This window comes from Cyprinodon tularosa, unplaced genomic scaffold (genome assembly GCF_016077235.1).
Source record: "Cyprinodon tularosa strain WSP-4 unplaced genomic scaffold, ASM1607723v1 ctg154, whole genome shotgun sequence".
In the NCBI taxonomy this organism is placed as follows: domain Eukaryota; kingdom Metazoa; phylum Chordata; class Actinopteri; order Cyprinodontiformes; family Cyprinodontidae; genus Cyprinodon; species Cyprinodon tularosa.
Window position 1 is genome coordinate 2,653,939 of NW_024038375.1, and position 16,570 is coordinate 2,670,508.

The window sequence follows — 16,570 nt, forward strand, 5'->3', positions numbered from 1 at the left end:
TATTTAAAGACATTTTAATTAGTGGAAAAAAGGGGGAATATAAAAAAAAAGTCTAATCAGCCAAAGTTTCATGACCCCCATGCAGTACGTACCTGTTGAAGACCTGTTGAAGAAAGAGCTCTACACAAATGACATTGGCTCTGTGTGGCAGAGCGCTGTCACTGAAAACCACCTCGAGAAGCACACTCTCCCTAAACAGTAACAGGGCAGTGGCACCATCAACCAGTTGGACTCTTTGCTCGAGTGCACACAGAAAAGTTGCTTAGAGTTTAAGTGAGAAAGAAGGAGTTAGAAAAGGAAACTCTTAGAGAAAAATCTTACTTAGGCCTTCGGGAGATTACTGCCTAAAGCTGTAAAAAGGTGCCAACAAGTAATGTATCAGATCGGCTAAATTCAAATGAACAACAACACTTTTCAGATTTTTGTCTGTAAAAAATTGAAATCATGTACTTTAAAATTGCTCATCGATTAGTGTTATGAAATCCTAATAAAATGAATTAAGTCTGTGCATGTAAAATCTCTGAATAATAATCCAAATAAAACAAAAGGTCTTTCAACACACACATTTAGTGCTGTATCTGAAGCTGGCAAACACATGGGAATGGGGAAGGGGTCTCAGTTGTCTCTGCTCATCATGGTATTATCCGGGACAGACCTCACACTCTTCATGTTCTTTGCCAGAACTTGTCTTCTCAATAACAAACACATTTACACCACTGTCAATAACGAGTCTCTAAAGAGTAATTGTTGTTAAGTTGTGGCCTCCTCCCCTCAACTTCTTCCACAAATAGGGGCTGATTCTGAAAGACTCTCATTTCCAGGTGCAGTCCAAGAGTTCTCAAAATGAAAAGCTCCTCAAAGAAGAACCATGACGCTTGCAGGCTGACTTCATTTGTAGGGCTGCTCCTTCATAAGGAAATGTTTGTCACTTGTTAAAACCTTGTTAGATTTAAGGCTTCCCAACCAGTTTAGAAAATACAATTGTGAGTTACCAGATATTTTACAGTCAAATAATGTTAAATCTAACTTTGTGAAAATCTGCTACTTTTACCAAGTGCTAAATTACAAAATGTGATAGATTATAAATGTGATTAAAAATCCCATAGATTTATTTTATATTTATGATCTCTCATGCATTAGTTACAGTAAAGTAAACGCCCTGTTTTGCAGGATGAAGCAGTGGGCGTCTGTTGCATTTGCTTCTCGTGCGCCGAAGAAATGTGACTTTTGAAGCGCTCTTGGCAGGAACGGCACCTCCAGGAATCCAGCAGCGCTCTCCCTGTTGGTGATAGTGCGGGGAGGTTGTTTTTCAGTACCACGGACAGCTCCTGGCGGGCGGTACGCGCCTCAAACTTGAAACGGCAGCAAAACTCGCTTCCCGTCTTTTACTCATTCATCTGACTCCAGTTTAATCCACTTGTTTTGAGACTAACAAGACAAAAAGCACTGCGGAGGACATGCGTTAGGTGTGCACTGTGTATGCCCAGCACAACAGCTCTGGTAACGGAGGATCCCCGCGCAGGTAAGAAGATGACAGAAATTATGGGTTTGTTAGTTTATTTCTGAACTTCAACTAATTATTTGCCGAGGACATAGCCACTTTTAATTGATATGATTAATTCACTTCGTTATTGTCTCTGCTAGAATACCCTTCTAAAATCTAATTAATATAATAATCATACATCGAGGGATACAGAATTTAGTAATATATGAGTTAAGGGGATATATACAGTATATATATATACATATGAGTGTGTGTGTGGGTGGGTGTACAGTGCTAAAACTATTCACTTCCCTTTTCTAAATCTTCTTTATGTTTTGTTTTATCGTTATATCTCTCCCTCCAGCCATGTCTAATATCTGCACAGCCTTGCAAATGTGCGTTGCTGCAGAAAACAACAAGCAACAAACGCGACGCAGAACCGCCGTTTACCCTGGCATCTCCTTTGTCGCTCATTTACTTTAAATACACATAAAGATGTGATCAAAAGACTTAAACACTTTCTGAAGGATATTTAGATAGTTTAGATACTGTTTGGGTTTAAGGCGATTTTTATGAATAAAACCATTTCAGTCTTTTAATAATTTTGCATGTTTTTTCGTTGAGTTGCACGTTTGAATGAAGCCAATTAAAGTGCCATCACTCTAGGTTATCATCTCCAATGTGTAAATTAGAATCATAAAAGTGATGTGCGACTCCTGTTGTAAGCCTACATTTTAAATGAATGTGAAGATGCCTAGTTGCAGGTATTTTAGGGTTTGCATTTAATTAGTATTGTGCAAGGCTATCAATGTTGATACAATGTGTTGCTGAGAATTCCTTCACTCCCAATGGTATCATTGCTGCATGTTCAGCACATGAAAAGCTCAGATTGCTCTCTAATCAGCACAGTTTGGAAAGAGTAGAATAGAATAGAAAATCCCTTTATTGTCCAACGAGGGGGAAATTCTTGTGTTTACAGCAGCAAAAAGATTATAGAAAAAAATAGTCACCTTAGAAAGAGTTAGAAAGTTATGTTTATAGCAAATTGGCGAGTTCTTTAATTGTAGTGTTCAAGGGTTCCAACACAACTAACGGACGGTAGATCTACATCTTTAAAAGTAATAAAGTGGAGTGGTTTGACATAAGAGCTCACGTTTGAAGATGTTAATAATGTACATTATTCAGCTCATGGCTGACTAAAAGACAGAGAAACCTTCTTCTTCCACCAGATATGAAAAATGCCAGGAGAAGAAAGGAGGTGTCTAATCTGGGCTCCCTAAACAGATCGATCTCATGTGCAGCGCCACATTTTATCACTGGCTTTATGATATGAGATTTCCCTCTTCCAGTGGAACAAAATATTGGGCATTTGTTGTTGTCATGGCACAGCAGCAGCACTTGGAGGAAATGCAAAGTTGTCCATATACAGCGCAACTTCTCTACACCTCTGCTAAAAATGTACAAAATACAATAGAATAAATTGGATTATTGAGGCAACAAAACTGCATAACAGCAAAAAACAAACAAACAAGAAAAACTAAACAAATAGAGGAAAAATCCAACCTTTAAAATTAGTGTGGTACACCCATAAAATGTGCAAACATTGAATAATCCATTTCAGGACAAACTTAGTCTTCTACGTTAACCTCCAACAAGGTGTGAACAAACTGAAGGAGTGATCCTAACCTTCTCCAAACATCATCCAGACTCTGGTGTCCTTCATTCTGCCCCCATTCTCCTTAGATCACTCCACAGGTTTTCAAAAGATTTGTGCCCATTGAAGATTTTCTCTCCGATAACCCATTTCTGTTTCAATTAGCATAGTGCTGAAAGTTCCAGAGATAATCCAGTTCCGATTTCTAGGAGGAGCCAGAGGGTTCCCAGGGCATGAGGAGGAGAAAAAGGTTCTCTACATTAAGTAACACCATCTATACCAGTGGGGTGGAAGTTATTCTCCCCACTTTTATCCTTTTTCACATCAACCCTACATGACTGTTTTTGTTCCCAATAAGCTAAATCTTAGTCTTATTTGACTAAAGTACAGGGTTTCAGGTAAAAGGGTACTTTATTGAACTCATTTGTTTATGTTTGTCATGGTAGGACAGAAAAATACGTTTTTTGCTCATCATTCCTGAACTGATGACAAGAGAACAAAATTAAATGCTGCTGCTCTTTTCTCACAATTAGCTTTGGGAGTCGTTTTTTTTTTTTATTTAACCTTCCTTACCATCCTCCTCACTTTGCTGTTAGAAAACAGCAAGTTGTCACTTTATCTTTATAAAAATCTGGATATGTGTCTTAGAAGATGCCCATGTTAGCTAACAAGGACAAGCTGTTTGCTAAGATACAGAACATTGAAAGAAATAATTTAAGCCAAAGTAACTCATCTATAGGTACCATCATTGTCCAGTTTCTTTCTTTTGAAACAAGTAAGATCCGCAGTACTTTTGATATAATATTTTTTTTTAGAAAACTCCTCCTGCTATGGGGCACACGGTTGGCCACTCCTAGGATGGTTCTCGGAAATCCAAAACCCTCAGAAATGGCTTTGCATCAGAAATGGCATATGTGATGACAGGTTTATAACTGATATGGAACCTTTGCTGTTCTCTGAGTGTATGTTACGCTGGTGGATAAACATTACTTTCATACCAGTAACTACCAATCCTGAACCTAAAGAATTTGTTGTAAAAGTTAAAAACTATACCTTTGATACAGAAGGTTCGGCTGAGGAGATTATGGTTTTAAAAATAGCTAAGTGTAGAACAAAAGCCTTTTCTTTCAACAAGCAAACAGCTTTTTCAAACATTTTAGGTAACAAGACTATTTTTTTCTAAAAACACACTATAAACACATTTCAAGCTGCCAATGTGGAATGATTTATGAGTTTCATAACTAAATGTTTACCCCTAGTTCATTTTCCACAAAGATCCCAGCTGGCATTATACAGTAGATTCTCTTTTAAAATTAGTCTTTTTAACCCTAAAAAAATGAACTGAAAAATCATAAAGTGAAATTATGTTCCAGTTATTGGCGGTAAAACTATAAATTTTGCTGTTCTAAAAGCGGATGTTTTATAACCAGTCTTTGGGTGAGTTAATGTGACTTTCTGTCTCTTCCTCTACCTGTTGAATATTTGCACTTTTTTTTTCTGGCTTTTAGCTAGGACGCATCTTTCTTTGTCCTATTTTGAAAGGAAAAGCTGCTATAGTTATTTTTTCCATATATATATATATATATATATATATATATATATATATATATATATATATATATATATATATATATATATATATATATATATATATATATATATATATATATATATATATATATATACAGGTGCTGGTCATAAAATTAGAATATCATGAAAAAGTAGATTGATTTCAGTAATTCCATTTAAAAAGTGAAACTTGTATATTATATTCATACATTACATACAAACTCATATATTTCAGATGTTTATTTTGTTTAATTTTGATGATTACAAATGACAACAAATGAAAATCTCAAATTCATCATATCAGAAAATTAGAATATTACTGAAGACCAATAAAAACAAAGGATTTATAGAAATGTTGGCCAACTGAAAAGTATGAACATGAAAAGTATGAGCATGTACAGCACTCAGTATTTAGTTGGGCCTCCTTTGGCCTGTATTACTGCAGCAATGCGGCGTGGCATGGAGTCGATCAGTCTGTGGCACTGCTCAGGTGTTATGATAGCCCAGGTTGCTCTAATAGTGGCTTTTAGCTCTTCTGAATTGTTGGGTCTGGTGTATTGCATCTTCTTCTTCACAATACCCCATAGATTTTCTATGGGGTTAAGGTCAGGAGAGTTTGCTGGCCAATTAAGAACAGGGATACCATGGTCCTTCAACCAGGTACTGGTAGCTTTGGCACTGTGTGCAGGTGCCAAGTCCTGTTGGAAAATGAAATCTGCATCTCCAAAAAGTTGGTCAGCTGCAGGAAGCATGAAGTGCTCTAAAACTTCCTGGTATGTGGCTGCGTTGACCCTGGACCTCAGAAAACACAATGGACCAACACCAGCAGATGACATGGCACCCCAAACCATCACTGACTGTGGAAACTTTACACTGGACTTCAAGCAACATGGATGAAATGCCTCTCTTCTTTTCCTCCAGACTCTGGGACCTTGATTTCCAAAGGAAATGCAAAATTTACTTTCATCAGAGAACATGACTTTGGACCACTCACCAGCAGTCCAGTCCTGTTTCTCTTTAGCCCAGGCAAGACGCTTCTGACGCTGTCTGTGGTTCAAGAGTGGCTTGACACAAGGAATGCGACAGCAGAAACCCATGTCTTTCATACGTCTGTGTGTGGTGGTTGTTGAAGCACTCACTCCCGCTGCAGTCCACTCTTTGTGAATCTCCCCCACATTTTTGAATGGGTTTTGTTTCACAATCCTCTCCAGGGTGCGGTTATCTCTCTTGCTTGTACACTTTTTTCGACCACATCTTTTCCTTCCCTTCGCCTCTCTATTAATGTGCTTGGACACTGAGCTCTGTGAACAGCCAGCCTCTTTAGCGATGACCTTTTGTGTCTTGCCCTCCTTGTGCAAGGTGTCGATGGTCGTCTTTTGGACAACTGTCAAGTCAGCAGTCTTCCCCATGATTGTGTAGCCTATAGAACTAGACTGAAAGACCATTTAAAGGCTTTTGCAGGTGGTTTGAGTTAATTAGCTGATTAGAGTGTGGCACCAGGGGCCATCAATTTTGAACCTTTTCACAATATTCTAATTTTCTGATATGATGAATTTGAGATTTTCATTTGTTGTCATTTGTAATCATCAAAATTAAACAAAATAAACATCTGAAATATATGAGTTTGTATGTAATGTATGAGTATAATATACAAGTTTCACTTTTTAAATGGAATTACTGAAATCAATCTACTTTTTCATGATATTCTAATTTTATGACCAGCACCTGTATATATATATATATATATATATATATATATATATATATATATATATATATATATATATATATATATATATATATATATATATATATATATATATATATATATATATATATATATATATATATATATGTATATATATATATATATATATATATACATATATATATATGGAAAACATAGCTATAGCAGCTTTTGTGTGTGTGTGTCTATAATTTAAAAAAAAAAATCCAGATAATCTATCAATTGGTATTTCTGCCATATTTGTAATTTTGACAATTGCAGGTGACTTTGGCTGTGTAGACGTGGATTTACTGCTGGAATACATCAGTTAGGATTTTTCCATATCTTGTAGTGAAAATGCAATGAGAGGCGTAAGGCTGTGTGCTTCGTTTTAAACCCCAAATTCTTTCGCAGATGATGAAACACCCACACGCCGATTAATTTTAAAGTGTATTACTTTTTGAATTTTTTCCACCACATTACTTTTATTAACACAATTTTACTATAGTTTAAAATTAAGTATGCTTTTGAAGGTGTTAGGATGTACAGCTGCCCAGATTTCTTAGCTACTGCAGGGATGAGCAAAACTGAAAATAAGGCCACTAAAAGGAACAAACTGATCCACTGATATAGAGTTAGGGCATACTGTGTGACTGGAAGATCTGGTAAAAACTTTTCCAATTCTGCACAAAAGCAAACTCATTTCTACAGATACAAGACCTAAATTAGAAATAGAGGAAGCAGCTGTATTCCAACTACAGTGATAGCTCCTGCATACAGATTTATTGTTATATAAATAACAAAGTTTGGTCATAGAAAAGCCAAATCATATGTCTCATGTTTTTTTTTTATATGTAAACTAAATAAACTAATTAATTAATAAATAGTATAATAAATAAACTAATTTACTTCAGATCATTAAATATTCTGGTCACACTGAAACATTTCAAGGGACTTGCTTAAAAGCCTTCCATTATTCAGGCTATTTTACTTCCAACATTGTGGTGGTACAAATGTGAAAGCTGCAATAAAACCGCTACATTCAGGGCATTCTCTGTTCTCACAATAATTAGTTTTCAGGGGCAAGAAAAAGACTGGAGGGTTATTTAATGAGTGGCGTGAAACTGTGGTTCTGATAAGAACAAAAAGAAGGGATTCCGCTAAACAGGTGTAGTGAGAAGGAAGAGAAGGTGGAAGGTGAACTTAGGGATATAAATATGAAATAGCTGGAGCCTTAGCTTGTACTCTTTTGACTGAGTTCATTTCATGGAAAGATGTAGACACCCCCTAATAGATGAATTTCTATATAAATACAAATGAATCTCCATTAAAATAAAGAGGTCTACAAAAACCAATGCTGTCTTTATGTACATAAATTATTCAACAGTTTATTATAATCATCAAATTGAATGAACATGGTTAAAAATCATGTATATAAACATACTGTATAAATAAAACAGATAAGAAAATATATAAATACATAAAGAGATTTAATGTACAACAGCTTAGATTTTATAGATGTATGCTGCAAGATACAGGTGCTGGTCATAAAATTAGAATATCATGAAAAAGTAGATTGATTTCAGTAATTCCATTTAAAAAGTGAAACTTGTATATTATATTCATACATTACATACAAACTCATATATTTCAGATGTTTATTTTGTTTAATTTTGATGATTACAAATGACAACAAATGAAAATCTCAAATTCATTATATCAGAAAATTAGAATATTGTGAAAAGGTTCAAAATTGATGGCCCCTGGTGCCACACTCTAATCAGCTAATTAACTCAAACCACCTGCAAAAGCCTTTAAATGGTCTTTCAGTCTAGTTCTATAGGCTACACAATCATGGGGAAGACTGCTGACTTGACAGTTGTCCAAAAGACGACCATCGACACCTTGCACAAGGAGGGCAAGACACAAAAGGTCATCGCTAAAGAGGCTGGCTGTTCACAGAGCTCAGTGTCCAAGCACATTAATAGAGAGGCGAAGGGAAGGAAAAGATGTGGTCGAAAAAAGTGTACAAGCAAGAGAGATAACCGCACCCTGGAGAGGATTGTGAAACAAAACCCATTCAAAAATGTGGGGGAGATTCACAAAGAGTGGACTGCAGCTGGAGTGAGTGCTTCAAGAACCACCACACACAGACGTATGAAAGACATGGGTTTCTGCTGTCGCATTCCTTGTGTCAAGCCACTCTTGAACCACAGACAGCGTCAGAAGCGTCTAAAGAGAAACAGGACTGGACTGCTGGTGAGTGGTCCAAAGTCATGTTCTCTGATGAAAGTAAATTTTGCATTTCCTTTGGAAATCAAGGTCCCAGAGTCTGGAGGAAAAGAAGAGAGGCACTTCATCCACGTTGCTTGAAGTCCAGTGTAAAGTTTCCACAGTCAGTGATGGTTTGGGGTGCCATGTCATCTGCTGGTGTTGGTCCATTGTGTTTTCTGAGGTCCAGGGTCAACGCAGCCACATACCAGGAAGTTTTAGAGCACTTCATGCTTCCTGCAGCTGACCAACTTTTTGGAGATGCAGATTTCATTTTCCAACAGGACTTGGCACCTGCACACAGTGCCAAAGCTACCAGTACCTGGTTGAAGGACCATGGTATCCCTGTTCTTAATTGGCCAGCAAACTCTCCTGACCTTAACCCCATAGAAAATCTATGGGGTATTGTGAAGAAGAAGATGCAATACACCAGACCCAACAATTCAGAAGAGCTAAAAGCCACTATTAGAGCAACCTGGGCTATCATAACACCTGAGCAGTGCCACAGACTGATCGACTCCATGCCACGCCGCATTGCTGCAGTAATACAGGCTAAAGGAGGCCCAACTAAATACTGAGTGCTGTACATGCTCATACTTTTCATGTTCATACTTTTCAGTTGGCCAACATTTCTATAAATCCTTTGTTTTTATTGGTCTTCAGTAATATTCTAATTTTCTGATATGATGAATTTGAAATTTTCATTTGTTGTCATTTGTAATCATCAAAATTAAACAAAATAAACATCTGAAATATATGAGTTTGTATGTAATGTATGAATATAATATACAAGTTTCACTTTTTAAATGGAATTACTGAAATCAATCTACTTTTTCATGATATTCTAATTTTATGACCAGCACCTGTATGCTTTCAATATATCTACACTCACCGGCCACTTTATTAGGTACCCCATGCTAGTAACGGGTTGGACCCCCTTTTGCCTTCAGAACTGCCTCAATTCTTGGTGGCATAGATTCAACAAGGTGCTGGAAGCATTCCTCAGGGAGTTTGGTCCATATTGACATGATGGCATCACACAGTTGCCGCAGATTTGTCGGCTGCACATCCATGATGGGACTCTCCCGTTCCACCACATCCCAAAGATGCTCTATTGGATTGAGATCTGGTGACTGTGGAGGCCATTTGAGTACAGTGAACTCATTGTCATGTTCAAGAAACCAGTCTGAGATGATTCCAGCTTTATGACATGGCGCATTATCCTGCTGAAAGTAGCCATCAGAAGTTGGGTACATTGTGGTCATAAAGGGATGGACATGGTCAGCAACAATACTCAGGTAGGCTGTGGCGTTGCAACAATGCTCAATTGGTACCAAGGGGCCCAAAGAGTGCCAAGAAAATATTCCCCACACCATGACACCACCACCACCAGCCTGAACCATTGATACAAGGCAGGATGGATCCATGCTTTCATGTTGTAGACGCCAAATTCTGACCCTACCATCCGAATGTCACAGCAGAAATCGAGACTCATCAGACCAGGCAATGTTTTTCCAATCTTCTGTTGTCCAATTTCGATGAGCTTGTGCAAATTATAGCCTCAGTTTCCTGTTCTTAGCTGAAAGGAGTGGCACCCGGTGTGGTCTTCTGCTGCTGTAGCCCATCTGCCTCAAAGTTCGACGTACTGTGCGTTCAGAGATGCTCTTCTGCCCACCTTGGTTGTAACGGGTGGTTATTTGAGTCACTGTTGCCCTTCTATTAGCTCGAACCAGTCTGGCCATTCTCCTCTGACCTCTGGCATCAACAAGGCATTTCCGCCCACAGAACTGCCGCTCACTGGATGTTTTTTCTTTTTCGGACCATTCTCTGTAAACCCTAGAGATGGTTGTGCGTGAAAATCCTAGTAGATCAGCAGTTTCTGAAATACTCAGACCAGCCCTTCTGGCACCAACAATCATGCCACGTTCAAAGTCACTCAAATCATCTTTCTTCCCCATACTGATGCTCGGTTTGAACTGCAGGAGATTGTCTTGACCATGTCTACATGCCTAAATGCACTGAGTTGCCGCCATGTGGTTGGCTACTTAGAAATTAAGTGTTAACGGGCAGTTGGACAGTTGTACCTAATAAAGTGGCCGGTGAGTGTATATATATATATATATATATATATATATATATATATATATATATCTGTATATATATATATATATATATATATATATATATATATATATATATATATATATATATATATATATATATATATATATATATATCTGTATATATATATATATATATATATATATATATATATATATACATATATATATGTATATATATATATATATATATATATATATATATATATATATATATATATATATATACATATATATATGTATATATATATATATATATATATATATATATATATACATATATATCAACTGTTTTTGCACTTTGCTTACAAACGTCTCAAGGTATCCATCAAGTTTATATTTAACCTTTAAGTTCCACCTTATTCTCTAATTGGTAGATGCCTAAATGCCCTGGCAGGAAAAGGTCAGCGTTTGTGTTTGTAGAGGACATCTCATGTTAATGATGAAGCACGGCTTATAATTGATTGAAACTATGGTCCCTCCAGAATCTCTAGATCGTGATTTAAATAGCTGCTTGCCCTTTCTTAAAGGGAATTTATTGAGGATTTCCTGCAGATACCTAAGCTGTAGTTGTGTTGAATTTGAAAGGTAGATTCGTCATAAAAAGCTTAAGAAAAATGAAGTGATTCTGTTTCTGCGTTACTGAATCAGTGGGTATCTAATATTGACTGAACACAAAGTTCCCCCGTCTCATATTGAAATTATTCCCATGCTGTGTAATAATTCTACCGACCGGGAGCAGATAAATAGTAAAGAGAATTGGTCCTAGCACTGATCCCTATGGTACTCCACAGGTAACCCTTGACACTGTCAGTATTCAACACTAAATAAGATAGAAACTCTGAAAACTCATCCAAAAATTTATTCAGGACCCGCTGGACAATGCAAGAAGTTACAAAGAGAAGAAGTTTTCTGGCTTTTCAGTTTGAATGAGGGAAACTAAGGGTTAAATGTAAAGAGATGTCATTATTAACTTCCTTTGAGTAATTAGTTACACAGACTTGAATATTGTTGCTACTCCTCCTCCTTGCCCAGAATTTCTGGGTATGTTAAATTTAAATAACTAGAAGGAGTTGCCTCATTTATGCTCACATGATCCTCTTGCTGCAGCCAATGCTGTAAGGCAACATAAATCAATGTGATTATCACAAATCAAGTCATTCTTTAGCAGACTTTTTGAAGAAAGAAATCTTATGTTAAATAAACTACATTTAATCATTTGAACTGTTTCCCCGGTTGGATTTATTTTAAATTTAATTAGATTATCATTATTTACTCCTGTGGGAATCTTTTCTGTTTTATTTGATTTTGGTCATGGGAAATACACTGTCTGGATGGAGTCAAATATATCATTTGCGATGATATATTTTTTCTTTTCAATATAAAAATGGCAACCGTAGTTAGAACCATCTACCATATGTAGTTGAGACTTGAGTATACAGCTTCACATTTTTCCCAAATCTCAAGGGTATGTTTTATGAATACAGCTTTAGCAGTCCAAAATTTAGATAAAATATGTCTCAAGCAAATATAAATAAAACTTTCATCTTAATAAACTTTAAAGAAGAGCAAACCACTTAAGCCTACATGTAGCAATTTTCTTTTTGGTCACCATAACATTTGTTGCTTCTCTGTATGATAAAGTATAGCTTTCACAACCACTTAAATGCCCCATGAACTCCCCAACAGAAAGACTTAATGCTCAAAACACTGCACCCCTCAAATCTCCATCAATATCTGGGTTGGGGTGAATTGGGTTGGAGTTCAGAAGTAACTCATAATGCTCACAGCAGTGAATGCAATAGTGCTAAAGCCAAATAGCAAGTTTTGTCTTGTGGTCTTGTGTTTAGGTCCAGAGAGGTCGAAGCTGCTATGCTGTGAATGAGGCCTTATTGTTTGTTTGGTTTTGAAATGGTAGCTGATTGGTGAAAACACTTTACTGCTATTGTGCACCAACAGATTTCTTATTTGTGTAGTTTGATTTTCTACAAACACAAATTTAGGTTGGATAAAAAATGCAGAAAACCAATTTTAATATTCAAAGGCAGGTTATTACAAAGTTTAGATCTCAACAGATGCTTCCACCTGGAGTTTAATTTATTGTTTGTGCATGCTAACTGGTGCGTGTATGAGTGTGTATTTTTTGTGCTTGCCACCCTTCTACAAACGATCATCTTCAATGCTCCCCACAACCACCACCCAGGACCCTTCTCTTTGTCAGCTGCAAATGTGATTTTAGGGAAGCCTGACTTCCATTACCTTTGCTTCCTCTTAGCGATGCTTCAACTCATTTCACCTGGGATCTCCTACCTGCTCATCCAGGCTTACGGCGGCACACATTCACTGGATGACCTCCACTCTTCAACACTTTCTGTCGCCTGGGGGAATATTACCATATTAATGCTGCACTCCCACTCCTAACAGAAAATGAGTGTCATAAAAAAATCAGCATCCTTCTCAAACCTTGCCTTTTCTCTTTTGCTCCTGCCCACACTGTCATGCAACCCCCCCACCCCAACCTAAACCTCTCATATCTGCTATCTTAACTTCTAATTCCCCCCCCTCCATCCTAATTCCCTCGCACAGTCTAGTTTGACATGTGTACTATGCTGCCAGGCTTTATTCTCTTTTGAATTCAAAAGGCCATCTGGTGAAAAGGGAAATGGAAATGACTTGATACAACAGGAAAGAATAAGAGACATTGTTTTTCTTTGAAGTTTGAAGGTGTACACCAAATCCTGGGTGGGATTTGTCATTTTAATTGCAAATATTGCTTTTAGCAGCCATGATTTCTGCATAACCCGATACTCTGGTATTGTAGTTTAAATATGGGCAACAAATATAATACCTAACAGATAATGCACATAAACACAAAATAAAGCAGAGATTAAAACCTTTCCTCCTACTGGTGGTCAAGAAACTTCTTAAATATACCTAAAGCAAAAGGTTTTGCTTTAGGTATTGTTTGTATATGTGAATGCACATTCACGCAGTGCTTTGCAAATACATTTTTCCTCCTACATTTAGTCACAAACTTTATTTTATTTCATTGAGATTAATGTGGTAGATTAACACAAGATTTATGGTACTTAATTTCCTTTCTTCTATTCTGAAAGTGTGGTCTGCATTTTTACTAAACCCTGAGCTGGTACTTTGCTCAACAAACCTACCAACAGTTGTAAGCCTTTTTTGTTACTCTTACATCTGGTTGCAGCAAACAGCAAATGGAAATTCCTAATAGTTTTCTCTTTCCAATTTTTTCTTCTGGCCCCTCTTTCAAAAAGGATTATTTAAGGTTATCCTATTGACTTTTTGTTGCACCTTAGTTCTGAATCTATGTGGCTCCTAAAAAGTTACCATGGGCTTAGTTATTTTCTACCCATATTCCCTGACCTGTATAGTTATTTCCTTGGTGTTTATGATGTTGTTTGTTCTGCAGCAAACCTTTGCTACCTTTACAAACAGAACAGCTGGATTTATACTCAGATCAATTTGCACACCTGGATCTTTTAACTTGTTAACTAGCCCTGATGGCACCTGATTGCAGTGAATTATCTTAAAGGGTATTATTTTAAATGAGACGGAATAAATAGATGCTTGACTAGCAAGACCAGCTTAGGGCTATGACTACCTTTTACCTAATACGTTTTTTATTTTTTATTTTTATTTTTTACAGTTTTTACCTAAATTATTTTGCCAAAAATGATAAAATATATATAAAAAAATGTTTTTACAGATATATATTTCCGCAGTTTGGATCTGCCAGCTTAAAGAAGAAAAATGTATAAAGACAATAGAGAAATGGAGTCTAGTTGCAAGATGACGTGTGAGCAGAGAGGCTGAAAATGTGTCAGACGAAAGTCCCTTTGTCACCATTCTCCCTGGCTTTACTGCTTTTCAGGTTTTATTGAAAATATGATTTTTTTTGTTTGAATTAAATTAAATGTTTTTGTTACAGCTCCCAGAGTGGGACCTTTATTTATATGCTGCACAGCCACTCTACAACACATACCTTGCAACATTAAAACCTAATTTTGCAACTATGTTAATTAGGGGCTTATTTATGATTACAACAAAAAAGTGTAATTTGTCCCAATATATAGTTGCAGAGTACGACAGATGAGCTTCACTTGTTGAAAAGCTATTTAGGGTACACAAGTAAAAGTAAAAGATTAATGCAAGAGTGAAACAAACAATCTCGGAATATCAAAAAATGTCTGTAACATCTTTTTCTTATGAAAGATGTCATTTTCCTGAAGTACTGTTTCACATAGGTATGTAATTAGCAAGGACAAATGATCACCTTTATGTTTCAAATTCAAACTAAACATCTTGGTATTTCTGAATACATGCTTTCATTTTTTTTATTATTTTTTATTTTGCTTGATTGTGCCTGCGTTTTTAAAAAGCAGAAGCCCTGGCTGGAGTAAGCTCGCTCCGGTCAGCTCAGAGTTCCCAGTTCTCCCTCAAGACGGTGCACCATGCATGATCAGGCTGGCCCACTTGTCCTGGTCTGTCTTCCACTTTTTCTTCATCCCTCTCCACCTCCTGGCACGTTTCCATGGAAACAACAGGGGGAAAAAAGAGAGGAGGGTAAGAGAGACAGGCGAAAGACAGAAAGAAATCCCAAAGAATGTGTTTTGCAGTCTGACTCCTGCTGAGTGTTTTATGTTGCTGTAGTAGTTAAGTCTTTATTTTTACACAGAGAGGGTGAAATATGGGGGTTATGATCCCTATGCTCTGTTTTCATAATCTCCCATTAATACAGTTAATTACTGCTTGTCAACTTCTTTGCCTTGCCGGGGAAAAAGGATATGAGACAGACTGCTCTAGCTTGATCATTTACTAAGATAAACTTTGTATATTAACTCTGTCTAATTAAGCTTCAGGGAATTGTAAGACAGGACTCCAGGGACCAGAATGCTACTCAGATTTACAACTTAAAATATGTACACAACGTTTTTGCTTGAGGTTACTTTCTGGTGGGTTACTGGTTCTGGTAGAACCACAAAATGCTTGTTTAACTGGGAGCATATTCTAAAATCAAGCTTCTGCCGTGTTACAACTCAGTCACATGGAATTCTTCCATGGCATTTCAATACATATAGATAATTGGAAATGTTTTCTCATCATCAGCAGAAAGACTTTCATTATGCATGACTGCCATACACAACTCTGGCTATTCATAGCTGCTGTTTACCTGTAGCCTTCATCATATGACATCTTGGTCTCAATCATAAATAGAATTTACAGCTTAAACACTTAGATGCAAGAATGTGCTTTTTACATTTGATAGATTTTCCGAATAAGAGAAACTGGGGAGCATATAATTGAAATAGACAATGTGCAACACATATTGGCCACTCTTGACAAAATCTTTAAGATGAAAAACAACTGAAACATAGTAAGTCATGGTCTAAGCCCAACTTTTCCTCCCTTTACTCTATCACTGCACTGCAATAGGATTTTTCATGTTTATTTTTTTTCTTGTGTCTTGATCATGTACAGAATTTTTTATTGTCTGTTGCCGAAAAACGCTATAAAGTAAAGTTACCCTGCCTAAATTTCTTCGCAACAATAAAACTAAACAATTAGAAGCAACTGCTTCTGTGTACAATCCTATTTTACCAATAGGACAACACTTTTCCCCCCTTTTTATAAGATGTTACAAGCCAGGCCGCAGTGCACACACAGAAAAAAAGTCTTGGAAAGATTTTGCCATGTTCTTTAGACCCAGAATTCTAGAG

General features: G+C 36.7%; 1 protein-coding gene across 1 annotated transcript in view; it reads left to right on the forward strand.

Annotated features, from left to right (window-relative positions):
* Positions 1–837: 837 nt before the first annotated feature.
* Positions 838–16,570, forward strand: part of grm2a (glutamate receptor, metabotropic 2a) — a 69,646-nt gene continuing 53,913 nt past the window's right edge. Inside the window, exons 1-2 of the mRNA XM_038279977.1 lie at positions 838–983; positions 1,171–1,522. The gene's annotated coding sequence lies outside the window, so the exon portion shown is untranslated. The remainder of the gene's footprint in view (positions 984–1,170; positions 1,523–16,570) is intronic.